This window comes from Adiantum capillus-veneris, chromosome 1, assembly GCF_014529385.1.
Source record: "Adiantum capillus-veneris isolate H3 chromosome 1, ASM1452938v2, whole genome shotgun sequence".
NCBI classification, from domain to species: Eukaryota; Viridiplantae; Streptophyta; class Polypodiopsida; order Polypodiales; family Pteridaceae; genus Adiantum; species Adiantum capillus-veneris.
In genome coordinates, this window is record NC_140931.1 from 47,999,654 (window position 1) to 48,014,488 (window position 14,835).

Below are 14,835 nucleotides of genomic sequence, written 5' to 3' on the forward strand. Positions count from 1 at the left end.
AACATCAATTCCACAATTCATAGATACATGCCCTCCGAATCTGTCTACACACAATTTGCCACTAGGCTGCCATAGCCATAACCCTGCAGAGAACTAGTCGTAACCTGAAGAGAACAACTCCAATTGGGGCACTTTAAAGCTTGAAAAAATATTGAAAAATGACTGGCAAGAAATCTGAAGATAACCAAAATTGATTCCATATGCCTCCATGAGCAAAATTGACGCAAACAGAAAGCTGTCCCAACACGACTACACGTAGAGAAGGCTAGTCGGGGCAAAAAACTGCATCCAAGAGCACTAAGGAGACACAACGAGCTAAAACCTGCAAATTTATGATGTTTGGCTGAGCTTTTTTTAAGTTTGTACATGAGTTTTACTTATATACAATGCTCACTTCAAAAAACTCACTCACGGGCACTTACAGTAGCTCGACAGCCGTCACTAGACTAGCGACATGCAGTGCATGCACATGTGCTTGCTAAAGCAAGCTAAAAAACCCACAAAAAGAAATCCCACATGCCCTTTTGACATCGGGCGTCATGTCCATATGTACAAATTTACAAAAAACGGGGTGTCAAAAATGCGCCCAACATAGTTTGCCACACCCAGCCTGCTAGATTCATTCATGGTCAACAACACAAAAGAGATCCTGTAAACCACATGAGGAAGTCTTCACTTCATCTTCATCATTAGAAAAATGATCAAAAAAGTCTTCAAAAGAAGGCTCATCCTCAATCACAGTCATCAACCTTGCAGTATACTTCTTCAACCTGTAGCCATTCACACGTGCTTTATGCGGGGTACGATCCAAGTCAGCAAGCTGATATGTGCCATTTGGAAACCCGTTTAAGACCAAGAAAGGACCTTGCCACTTGATTTGAAATTTATTTTGAAAAGTGCTATCAAGCTTACTATTGTAACGAAGAACCATGTCACCCTTCTTGATGTCCTTGTCCTTTACCTTCTCATTTGCCTTTGCTTGATTCTTCTTCAAGACCTACTCATAATGCTCAAAAGCTAACACCCTATCCAATTGTACACATTGCAAATATAAAAGTCTTTCCTTGAATGCATCATTGGGCTCTTATTCAAGCTTTAGCATCATCTTCAAGGCTGGTATCTCCACCTCAATAGGAAGTAAAGCCTCTTTGCCAAAAACTAGATGGAAGGGAGAAAAACCAGTACACCTGATTTGATGGCAATCCTGTAAGCCCATAGAGCACAAGGTAGATCTAAATCCCAAGTCTTCACATTTTTTCTTGTCATCTTTGTAAGCATCCTTATGAGATCTCCATTAAACCTTTCATTCATGCCATTGCATTGGGGATAATATGGAGTAGTAAACCTGCGATGCACATGAAGCTTCTCACATAGATAATCCACCAACTCTCCCCTGAAACCTGGACCCTTGTCAGAAAGTAACTCCAACAGCATGCCAAATTTGTAGCAAATATCTTCATATATAAATAAGGAAATATCTTTACTCGTGATGTGCTTAACAACTTTGGCTTCGGCCGCCATAGATAGTCAACAGCAGTAAGTATGTAACATTTGCCTCTAGCTGTCATAGGTAGAGGACATATTGCATCAATACCCCACTTCTAAAACACATCATAATCCCAATGGTGCCTCTAATTTCTGATTTGAGAACCCTATTTTCCATGCTTTGACACTCTTTACAAGACTTGCACCAATGATGAACATCACGTTGAACACTTGGCCACACATAACCCTCCTGCAAGACTTTTGCAAAGTGATCTTTGAAGCAAAGTGACCACCACAAGAACCCTCATGATTCTCCTCTAAAATTTTGTAAATTTTCTCTTTCCAAGGAACTTTTCTCATCACAAGATCAGCCCCCTTCATAGACAAGGCATCACCAAGTAGCGCATACCTTTTGGCACGACGTAGGAAGGCGTCTTTTTTGGCTTCTCCAACTCTGATGGAAGCATACCTGTTTGTAGAAACTCTTCCTCCCTCTCTAAAGCTTCCCTTCCCAAATAAAGAGGAGAATCAGCCCTTATCACATACAATTGCCCAATTGAAGCTTGCGCGGCACCATGTGCTTCTTCATTTTGAGACCTGTCCACATGCCTTAAGCTCCAAGCTTCAAAATGATTAAGCATATTCTTCACTTGAAAACACATATTTTTCAGCCTTGGATTCTTAATTTTCCACACCCCAAGTAGTTGCTTAACCACCAAAAGAGCATCACCTCTTACCCTCACACGACGGATGCCAAGCTCAAGGCAAAGGTTGAGACCTTTCTCCAAAGTAGCATACTCAGCTTCATTGTTGCTTTGTGCGGTAAGCTTCAAACTCCTTTTAGTTACCAAAGCACCTTGAGGATCATAGATTACCACACCTCCTGAAGCTTCACCATGCGCTTTCCTGTAAGAGCCATCAAAAAACAATAGATAGGCATTGTCTATGTCAGGAGCTTCCATGTGTTGCTTCTTCACTGCATCCTCCTTAAGAAGAAGAGGGCTTTCCTTATAGGTAATCAAATCAGCCAATGTAGCCCTTGTACTCTCCTCAACAAGAAAAGAGAATTGGAATTCCTATAGCTCCACAATCCACTTCATGAGCCTCTTTGACAAAGTAGGGCTATTCACCAATTGAGGTAGAAGAGTGTAGCTAGTGAGGAATGTGAATGGTTTAGGGAGAAGGTAGTGCCTAAACCTTCTACATGCATAAATCACGCTTACCATAATGAGCTCCACCTCAGTATAGCCTCTTTCCACCTCTAGCTTCACCCTACTAGCACAATAGATAGGCTTCATGTAGTGGGAATTGTTACCTCGTTGAAGAAGCATAGCTCCAATAGCATCCTCACCTACTCATGGATTCACATAAAACTCCTTATCCCAATTAGGAGCTTGCATAGCAGGAAGAGAACCAAGAACCTCTTTGATACCTTGAAAAAACTCTTCAATCCAACCTTGCTACTTGTTGTAGAGGATAAAGAAGTTGAGAGGACAAAGGAATGAACTTTTCCATATACTTCACCTTTTGAATAAAAGTAGAAAGTTGCTTTGTATCTTTAGGTGATGGGAGGAGCACCAAAGCCTTCACTTTGTCAGGATCCGCTTCAATCCCATTCTCTGAGATCATATGCCCCAAAAACTTCACTCTTGGTTGAGCAAGATGACACTTCTTTGGGTTGAGTTGACCTCCACTTTCATCATATTGCTTCAATGACATCCCAAGCTTTGCACAATGATCCTTTCTAGAGCTATAAACACAAAAGTCATCAATAAGATCTTCACAAACTTGCCAGAAAGGGAGAAAACACCTTGTTGACGCGCTTTTGATACCACGCACAACCATTCGTAAGACCAAAAGGAAGCACACAATAACAAAAGCATCCCCATGGCGTGATAAATGTGGTCTTCTTTCGATCTTCTAAAGCCAAGGTCTTCTTTCGATCTTCTTTCGATTATATGTAGGTACTCACCCTTCTCATGACTAGTCAACGGGAGGAGACAACATTACTTGTATCAGTTCTGTTTGACATTAGGTTGAAACTTAGGGTTGCATCAGCTCTTCCATTTGCTCATATAGGACCAGAGATATCCTCGTTCTCTATAAGGCCAAGAAATCTTTGTTTCTCATCATGCTCTTCTTCAAGAAACAAGGAGGAAACATCTAGATCACTATCGCTGCTATCTTCCACTTCACTGCCATCATCCCCATTGTCTTCTTCTTCACTTGAGGACTCTTAATCATCACTTTTCTCATCAAAATCAGCATCCAAATATTGCTTTCTAGCCATGTCAAACCTCTTCTTATCACCCCTTCTATTGTGGAGAGTGATGGTACCATGTCCCCAATCCTGTATAGCTTTGGTTGCCTGTAACCATGGTCTTCCAAGGATGAGAGGGAAAGCACCAATACCTGTGGGCATAACATGGAAATTGACCAGCACTTTAACATCAAACACATCCACCTCCAAGTCCTTTACAACTCCCAAGCACCTCACCCTTGATTGGTTGGCAAGCTTATGCGAAAACCTGAATTCTTCACCATGTTGAGTCCCAACTTTGATACACAAGCTTGAGTAATAACACATACCTGTGCACCTCCATAAATATAAGCCTCTCCAATGGACTTCCTCTTATGCCATGCATCCATAGTAGGGCATATATCAGGTCATTCAAAGATAGGACTCTCACTGACCCCCTTGTAGGCTCCTTCTTCATGGGGTTGACTACATGCTTCCATTGCCTCTTTAACTTGGGACACATCTCCATGAGTTTCCCAATGGTAACATCAGCCGTTCTACCCACCAAATCTGCCCTTAAACTATAATTTGGTTGCCCTTCTCCCAAAGGAAAGTCAGATGCATTGTAATGTTTCTTGGGCTTTCTCTTCTTCTTCTCTTTACCTGTACCTGTTTCAACCTGTTTCCCTCTTTTATGGCTGGGACTTGCATCACTCATTTCATGATCTCTTGTAACCCTCTTACCTACAGGCATGACCATAGCTCCCAAATCATCCTCTTTCTTCTCCAAATGGATTATGCTTACCACTTTTGTTTTGCCCTTTTCTTCTGCTGTCAATCCACTTGGTCCTGCTTCCCCTTTAATCTCAATACCATAATCTTGAGCTCGAGAAGGAATTTGTGGAGGAAGAGGAAACATGTCACCACCCATTCTCTTTGGCTTGTCACATTGAGGGCTTTTATGACCCCATTCACCACAATTGTAACATTGTAACATATCCCCTCTTCCAGCCATGCCTCTTCCTCTACCACTTGTATAACCCTCATTGCTTCCATAACCACGTCCATATCCATAGCTTTGACCTCTTCCACCTCCCATCATATGCACACTAAGATTCTTCATAAGACCTACAACCTCTTGCATCTCCTTGTGAAAGGCATTCACACCATGAGAAGCTTGTTGATCATAACCTGCCTCCCTGATGAGGACCCTTGGTTGCTCTACCGCTTTCACTTCAAGCTTTGGCTCGCTTTGGCTCGACATTGATTCCAAGTTGATGAATACGCTCTGCTTTCCACTCTTTATTCTTTGCAATTTCAACTACCTCCTCAAAGGTCCTTGGCTGCTTGAGCTCTACCTTCAAGCGTAGGTTACTCCTCAAACTTGCAAGAAACCTGTCCTTCTTCAACATGGTTGGAGGAATTTCAGCCCCCAAAGATGTACACCACTTTGTCCATAATGTATTGAATGCCTTGACAAAGTCTTCTATGGTTTGGCCTTCACCTTGTACTAGGCCTTGAATAGGCTGCCATACCTTTTGTGGGTCTTCCACCTCTTGAAAGTGTGTAAGAAAATCATGCCTTACCATTTCATAAGTCATAACTTGAGGAGGTTGGGCTGATTGTAGCTCCTTTTCGTAGCCTTCCAACCATTCCCTAGCATCTCCCTTCAAACAGAAATAGAAGATTCGCAGCACCAACGCTGGGTCTTGCTTGTCGGCAAGAAGGCAAGCAAATTCCATTCTCTCAATGAAAGCTTTGGAACTTTCATTTGATTTCCCACTAAACTCTAGAAAATTAAATGCCATGTCTTCAAAACCTATAAACTAAAGGTAACTTGAAGCGATTCCTCGGTGGCGGGCACCAAAACACTGTTGGGAAACAAGCAAACTAGTCGTAACCTGAAGAGAAAAACTCCAATTGGGGCACTTTAAAGCTTGAAAAAAATATTGAAAAATGAATGGCAAGAAAGCTGAACATAACCAAAATTGATTCCATATGCCTCCATGAGCAAAATTGACGCAAACAGAAAGCTGTCCCAACACGACTACACGTAGAGAAGGCTAGTCGGGGCAAAAAACTGCATCCAAGAGAACCAAGGAGACACAACGAGCTAAAACCTGAAAATTTCTGATGTTTGGATGAACTTTTTTTAAGTTTGTACATGAGTTTTAGTTATATACAAGGCTCACTTCAAAAAACTCACTCACACGCACTTACAGTAGCCCGACAGCTGTCACTAGACTAGCGACTTGCAGTGCATGTACATGTGCTTGCTAAAGCAAGCTAAAAACCCCACAAAAAGAAATCCCACACGCCCTTTTGACATCGGGCGTCATGTCCATATGTACACATTTACAAAAAACGGGTGTGTCAAAATGCGCCCAACAACGTGTAGAACTTCAAGCCAACATCATCACTCGTGGTCATCATCTCTTCTTCATCTTCAAACCTGGCTCTTGATAACATATCTGCAATAGGGTTATCTCTACCTGCAATATGACAAAATTCATGGTTAAGAGACTTGATATACGCTATCCATCGTAGCATGGAAATGTCCGGAGTAGAGCAATTTGCAATCATCCCTATCTCAGTGGCAAGCAATTTGTCTCTACCACAACGGAAGCTCTAGTAAAGTATTCTTTATCGGTCCTTAGAGCAGTAGCAACACCCTAAAGTTCCCTCTTAACCTGCGGATATTCTCATTGACGAGCATTGAGCACCTTGGCTCCAAATCTCACTGCATACCTATGTCCTTCAGCATCATCCTGACCTATAGCCCATCCAATACCTGTCGAGCTAGTGTCAACTGTTAAAATAACTGGCCTGTCACATTTATAATCAGCTCTCCTCAAGGTCGGAGCCTCAAGAAGCATCTTCTTTAATTTATTAATAGCTTGTGTGTGAACTTATTCCCAAACAAACCTCTTACCTTCCGTAGCAATTGATACATCACCTCTGCAACATGGGCAAAGTGTGGCAGCCAAATACGATAGAACACACATGCGCCTAAGAATCGACGAACCTCAGTAACTGAAGAACATGTATCCTTCATCTTTTGGATTGCTTCAACTTTTGTTGGACTTGGCCTTCTTCCTTCAGAGCTGCACATATGTCCCACAATTAAGACCTCCTTAGCTCCAAAAGTCGATTTTTGACCTAAAAGTGCTAAGTTAACTTCTTCAAGCCTTGATAATATAGCATCACAGTCAACAATATGTTGAGCAACAAACTGTCTACACCCCCTCTGGTCTTTTTATTCATCTTTTGAGCCTTCTTCACAGCCTTAATTGGTAGATCATCAATGAAAGGCATGGTAACATGTGGGATAAAGTCCCTTAATACCTTATTCATGTTGTTCATCATATGAGCTACTGAATTAGTAGCACCTTGTGGCAGAGTGCACATCCTTACCAAACCAAGAGGAGTATGCATTGTAGTAAGATCCCTGGTCTCCAAAGCTAATTGGAATTGATCATATCCTGAATAAAGATCGCCCATGGAGTTAATAGATCTACTTGCAAAGGCCTCAGCAAATTCATCCACAATTGGGCCAGTACCCACATTGCGGATTGTTACTTTGTTAACTGGTTACATATCCTGAATGAATCTTAATGTACCATTTTTCTTTGGAACAGTAAACCATCGATTAGAATACGGAGCACATGACGGCTCCAAAACTCCCATTTGGATCTTTTCATTAAGCAAATTGATGAGCTTTGGCAAGCGAGCTTTAGGAACTGGAATAGGACGCAACCTCCATGGCATGTGTGGAACAGTGAAAATAACCATTGGTGAAACAACACTCGGATCCACACACCCTATCTCACTTGGCTCAAAAGCAAAAGCTTTACCATGTTTTTCGAGCATACCTTGAAAACATTGGATCTTCTCTTCATTGAGGAAACCGTCTTCTCCACCCTTCAGCTGCTGCAGTGTCTCCTTAGTAAACTTATGCCCTATGTTCTTCGGATTTCTGAGTATAGGCTGTCGAGAAGCCTCTTTGATCATCCCATCACTTCCTTCTAGCACGGTGTAGCCACTGGCCTCACTTTGTTTGCAACAGTCTTGTATTTGGTCTCTACCTGCGCTTCAACAGTTTCACCTGAATCATCTTCAATATGCATAAGTGCTTCATATAAACTTAAATCATCATACATGTCCATCGAATGGACCTTGACTACTTCAGTTCCACTTTGTAACCTGTTTTGCCTGATCTCTTCAAGCACTGACATAGTATCTTCATAAGATACCTCTTCAAAGACTCCTGAAATCACATCATCATATTCAAGCACATCACAAACTTGCAATTCATTTTGAACACCTGAAACATATTGTTTTTCATTAAATTTTCTGAAAGAGACTGAACCTTCAGATGTTAACCCCAAAACCCCGAAGAGAAAGCTTCTCTTTGCGAGAACTTCTCCTCACTTGTACCACCATAGTCCCGCTTTATAATGGCACTCCGAGAAAATCCTGTGCAAACCTGTGTTCTCTAAACTCCTTGTGTATCTCTGGCATTGGATGATCACGTAGACTGTCCTTATTCCTATCATGGTCAACACATACAGTCAAGAATTCCACTGCTTTCTTACCATCACGGCTCCGAACCCTGGCATAGGCCGAGCCATCATCCAGCACTTTGGTTTCCATTCACACAGCCGTAATGTATGGTTGCCCCATAATTAAAGGATAAGAGGAATGCTCCTGTATAAAGAAGTTTTGCTCATCACAGACATCCCCTACAGTTACCTTAACATTGGCATATGCACCATAGAGGTCGCCTGGAAGCATATTGGCAGCTCGAATCCACCAACCATGGTCCACATCAATAGGCCATTGCAAGCTTTTAGCCATCAAATTGATCTCCGATCCATGATCTATGAGTGCTAAGACCGGTTCTTCGATGTCGCCTAGCTTTACAACAATTTCGGTTGTTGCTCTTGCCCAATGAGTCCTTGAAAAGTGACTCCTTGGTATGCTTTCACTATCTTCATCTTCATTGAAATGGACATGCCTTACCTCAGGTACGGTTGGATTTGACACCACCACAGACCTCGACTCTTCTTCTTCTTCAAGATTCGCCAAATACTCTTCATAGTCGTCTAGAATTGCTTCAATGTGGTGTACCGCCTGGCTCTTCACTAACTCCGGCTCTTGTTCACTTGGTATCTGCCGCTTCCTTTTGATAATATCTATTATCTCCTCATGAAACTCACGTTTGGCAATCCCCAATATATCACTCAATGTGAGCTCCACCTTGCTATTCAGAATTCGCTCTTCAAAGACTTTCTTTAAATCCGTAGCTATATTCAATGTCAGACTTGAACTTATAAGAGGGTCCCCTGGGTTTTCTTTGCTTTTTGTCCTTAGCTGCCTCCTCCATCACCACTTCAGGAGCGGGATTTGGAGCAGGACTTTCTTCTTTCTTGCTGTTGAACCTCGTTGTCCTCTTCGATGTCCCAGAAGATTCTTCATCTCTTTTCCGCTTTTCCTCCACCATAGACTCATTAGCTTGAGACTTCGCAATGAACGCCGAGAGGGAATCCATTGGATCAGTCCACCGTGTGGTTTCTCAAATTGAATTCCCTACTTGCCGCAACTTCCCATAAGTTACCTGTCCAGTTTTTGTTGTCTTCAAAGCATAAGGCCATAATTGACCCTTGGTACCTGCACCATCTTCATCACCCTTCCTGTAGACTTGCAGCCCATATGTAGCTGCCTCCACAAGAGCAACATTATGCTGAATCTCATTAACTATCTTCTTCATGCCGCCCCTACCGAAGTTCAGGTGGAGCATCTCACCTGTTGCCCTAAGGTGTATCTTCTTGTCCTTCCAAAACACCACATTTTTTTTATATGCTTCGTCAAAATCATCACATTCCTTAACACTAGAATGGTAACCTAACAGAACATAAAAGTGTCGTTTTAGGGTTTTGGGAAAAATTTCCAAAACCATAGTAGATCCACTCATTTTGAAAAATCCTTTCATGAGCTTATAGTTCAATAACTACTACATATGGAAAAAATGAGAAACTTGTAATTTTTCTCATCCCTTGGTCACTACACGCCTCCAAAGTTGATGGACCAGTGCATTTTGCCCAAAACAACAATTTCTTACGGTTGATTGCATATAAATAAGAGTGGAGATTTTTGTAGGACATGAGATAAAATGCCCCATTAACTTCAATGGGTTGGTGACCAAAAGGTTTCTTTTACCTCACTAATTTTTTTTGGGCAAAAAAAAAAGTACAAAAAGTTGCATTTTTGCCATTCTGTGGACCTATCATCAAAGTTTCTATAGTCACGCTCAATACAGATACTATATACATGTTTTCTTAGTTCCCTTTGGGCCTCTGGATTCAAAAGGAGCCATGGAGCATGTCAAAAGGATAATGGATCTCTTACAATTGGAACCTTGGGGGCAATGATAAAGTGCTAAATACAGCAAACATGAAAAAACTGGGTTTAGCATTATGACCTCTAGAAACCCATAGAAACTACTCAATATCTAGCCAAGTTTGTATTCTATGATTAGATATGGTTACTACCTACAAAATACACACAATTGGCCTAAGAAACTAGCAATATTGAGAAAGTTATACTTGCTACTCTTAAATGTATCGTATTCTTCAGCAATCAAAAAACTCAACCATCATCATATACTATGCTATATAGCATATTAGGTCCCCCAAAACTCAAGGAAGATTAGCTTTATGTCATACATTACACTTACACAATCAAAATTGAATTTGGATATCAAGAAAGCCACCAAAAAAATCATAAAAGTGCTATTTTTGGCCAAAAAACAGGATTATGCAATTCTTGTAAATTGGTCATAACTTTCAATTTTAACACTTAGCTCTCCCTACAAGCATCAAAACATGTTGAGAACTATGAAGGCCTAACCTCTAGCCATCTAAACCTCACAAACATGAAGTTTAGAGTGGTATAGTTGCCAAAAATTGAAAAAAAAGCCAAAAACAGGACCCGTTTTTTCACAAAGTTTAGGTTCAAAAATGTTGTGCAAGAGTAAGGTTAATGGTGAGATCGATACTAAAAAAAAAATGGTAAGTTTTTTTCAGCTCATAAGGCAACTTTGTGGATATATAGAACCTAAAAATTCATTTTCATACTCTTCAAATAATTCAAGCAAAATGGTCACTTAACAGGACACAAAAGTGTCCAAGGACATAAAAGTGTCATGTTACCATTCTAGTGTTAACATACTTGTGGTCTTCATTGTCACACCACATGCATTAGTCCCAGCCTTTGCGTGGTGGCTACTGCCTAGGCTTCGATGTAGACCCCTTTGCAGCTAGACCATCAAATTTAACAGCTTTAAAATTCAACTTCAATTCTTGAATACCTTTTATCAATTTGTCAAGAACTGGCTCCTCCACTCTGGGTATTGCCGAGGTTGTTTTCTCTTTAGGTTCCTCCTCCGCAACATCCATGATGTCATCCACGATCATCTTGTCGACTCTTATCTGTCGTTTCATGATCATGTTGACTGCTTCTGTGACTACCTTCTAGTCGGATGTTAAGCCCAATTCTCCACTTGGATCCTCTAGCAACTGCACTAAACTCTTCTGAAGTCAAGGATCAGCAGCCTGGCTGGATGAACAGCTCAACCTTCTGATCCATCATTGAACGTTGCTCTGTCGAGGACAATTGCTCAAATTTCTTCTCAAATTCTCGTAATAACTCTCATGCAGACAGATTTTTGTTCTTCTTCTACACCCACTTCATGAAACTTTGCCTGGTTACTCTTTGAGAATCCTCCAGGAAGTATTCCTCCTGAAGCGCCTTCTTGAAATCCTCCCAATTCGGACCTTGAAGCACCTGAATTTCTTTAATTCGACTCCTAAGTTTCGGCTCAGCAATCAAATGGAACCCTTCTACTGCGTTCTGATCATCAATTCCATTCTCTTCCATTGCCTGTTCATAGATATTGCAGAATTTGCTAATATCCCGGCCTTCAAATCGATGCAATTTCTCGGTAACTGTGTGCCGAGCTTTACGGATCCTCTCTTGCAAATTGTAGCTGTTGGGCAGCCTGTTGTTGTTGAAGTGGATCGGGGAGCACCACAGACGGAGAGTGAGAGAGAGAAGGAGACACACGACACACAGATATGGGTGGGGGGGAGACTCAAAGAGTGAGCAGCCCCCTATACACTTATGCTATGTATAAGGTATACAAGTCAGTGGGCGCCCAGACTCTGGGCGGTCAGGCAAGGCACAGACGCCTATATCCCACACACCTCCCACTTAAAGGCGACTGTGCCTTTAAGCAAGGGAACCTAGTCTAAAGACTACAAAAGGTGAGAGAGAAAACCGCTCTCAACCGATGCCCACTGGCTGGCTGTGATCGTGTGCATCCGGCTGTCCTGCTCCCGTGTAAGTCCATACACCACCAGACGTACCGCACACGTACTACAAGTATGTACGCAATACCTGCATATCTCCCTCGTGCACTATGCCATCATCAGTCAACAAATGACTGACTGAAACCCCAACTGCAAATGCTCCCACTGTGCTGCGATATCTGGTCTCAAGATCAGCATATCATACATGAGACCCCGAAATGGCGATGCAATGCTAGCGGACCCTGCTAGCTCTCGGAGCATGCATCAACATATATATCCCTGGCAATAGGTATCTTGACTGACAAGGGTGTCAGGCACATGCATCTCCTGATGTCCGCAAAAGATGCATCAACTACCTGTCGTGCAACCTCAGAGCAAACCAGCTGCTCTAGATGTCTGCTGGAAGACATATCCTGCACAACTATATCCCCATGCTCACTGTCGAGCATAGAAAGGAATGATTGCATAATCGCTGATGTCTCAGCCTCCTCTGCAATCATCCACTGCAAACATGACCACTCAATCTGCTGTGACTCACTAGAGCTCTCATGCTCTAACTCCGTATGCATAGACTCTTGCACAACGTCCTCCTGTCGTGACTCACTAGAGCAAGACCGCTCTACCTGTCTATCCTGCATAGAAGTATCTCGCACAACTGACTCTCTGCTTTGCTCAGTCACTAGCAAAGCATGCATGTCTGACTCTGTCACCTCTCTGTGTGACTGCTCAAGTCGTGCCCCAACTGTGTGCACAACGAGCTCACTACTCTGCACTCCATGCAAAGCATCCTGCAACCCACAAGCAAAAGAGACTCGCCTGCTCTCTCGCTCTCTACTTGGCTGCGTGATCACAGAGACAACACCGTCTCTCCCGTGATCCACATGCAATGGGTAACCTGTACCACTCATGGCACCTCTCGCAATCACTAGCGAACCCAAATGCATCACAAAATCTCTCTCTCGTAGCGAAATCTGACATCCACAATCTCTAAGCTGACCAATCGAGATCAAACTCATTGTCAAATGTGGTACATAGCGCACATGTCGTAACAAGTAAGATGCACCACTCGGTAATGATAGTCTCACATCTCCTGCACCTGCTATCGCATGCACCGATCCATCGGTCAAACGTACACTGCCAAGCATCCCGCTAGAATAGCTACAAAACCGTGCACGATGCGGCGTGACATGAAACATAGCATCTGCGTCTAGCAACCACCGCGAAGGGAGTTCACTATCCACATGTATAGCATCTCGTGCATAGCTCGAGGTAAAAGTGACATCCCCGTCACTAGTATACTCCGACACTACATCTGCCTCAATTGTCAAAGCAACTGAGTCCATGGCATCACTACATACATCTCTGAGACTGCCATGTCTCCTACGATGTCGCATACGACGAAAACAGCACCGTCTAACGTGTCCAGAATGACCACAATACCAACATGTCACCTGTCGGCGTGCTCATGAATGTACATGTCTCACACGAGTCCGTGATGACTCAGATCTATTATACATATCATGTAATCTGCGCCAAAGTGCTCTCGAAGCACTCTCATACATAACAAGAGCATATACAGATTCCGCAAGGTGCAAAGAGAGTGTAGATAGTGCCATCTCCTCTAGCTCCTGCCACTGATCGTCAGACAAGCATGAAGGTCTACCTGCATCACCACTCCATGGTCCATGCAACCCTCGCTGTGTCAATGCGTCAAGCATACACTCTCTCCATGCCGCAAAGTCTGACCCATCAAACACGCGCATCTGTGAGAGGTCACAATCTGATCGATCACCTGTCTCTGCCATGAGTACAAGTAGCAAGCTAGATAGAAAAACCACCTCACCAACAACACCTGGAAAATGTCTACAAATATGGCCAGAAACACAATGTAAAACCTGTGAGACACACTCCAAAATAGAGCTCTCGCAATGTCAATACAAGCCTCGCATGCTCTAGCATCACACTGCAATCTGTGAGCTAATCACCAAGCCCACACTGTGCAGTATCGATGCATACACACGCACAAGTCTCCCACCTGCAGAGAACACCGCACGCAAATGCTAAGTGCAACCCGCAATCTCTACCTAGATCACATAAATGATACGCATAAAACTCCTGGGAAAATTTCGCCAGAGTTTCAACGCACAATGGCTATCAGCACAAAATAACCATTGTCCTGCAAGCTCAATACAATGAGCAATCAATGCGCATCAAACTACACTCAATATACATGCATAAGCTCTGCAAAACTATGGCAAACAATGCTCGAGATCACAAGACTCTCCCACCCGAGAGCAAACCACTGTCTCAAGCAAAGAAAGATACACAACTCCTCACTCTTGCGAGAGTGGATACAAAAACACAAAACTGTGTCCAAACTGACAAAACCTGTCAAAGTGAGAGTAAACACTCGATCACAAACTATGGCGAGAATCTGGAAAAAATCCGACAGAATTTCCCCTGAAAACTGAGCAAAAAACTCAAGTACAATCTCTACCATAAACCATAACACTACTCAATGCCAATGAGTAGAAATGCCAAAATGGCTCCACATTTTCACATACAATGGCAATCCGCACTCAACGTACATCAACGGAGTGACCGCGCATAAGCAAGCGCCAAAAGAGTTGCAATCCGGAAACTTGATCAATGTGAAAACAATGCTCTCAAGAGAGCTCACCGGCACTTGAAAGTGCTCGCCAAAATGCATGTATAATGGGCATCAACCATGCGCCATAACCA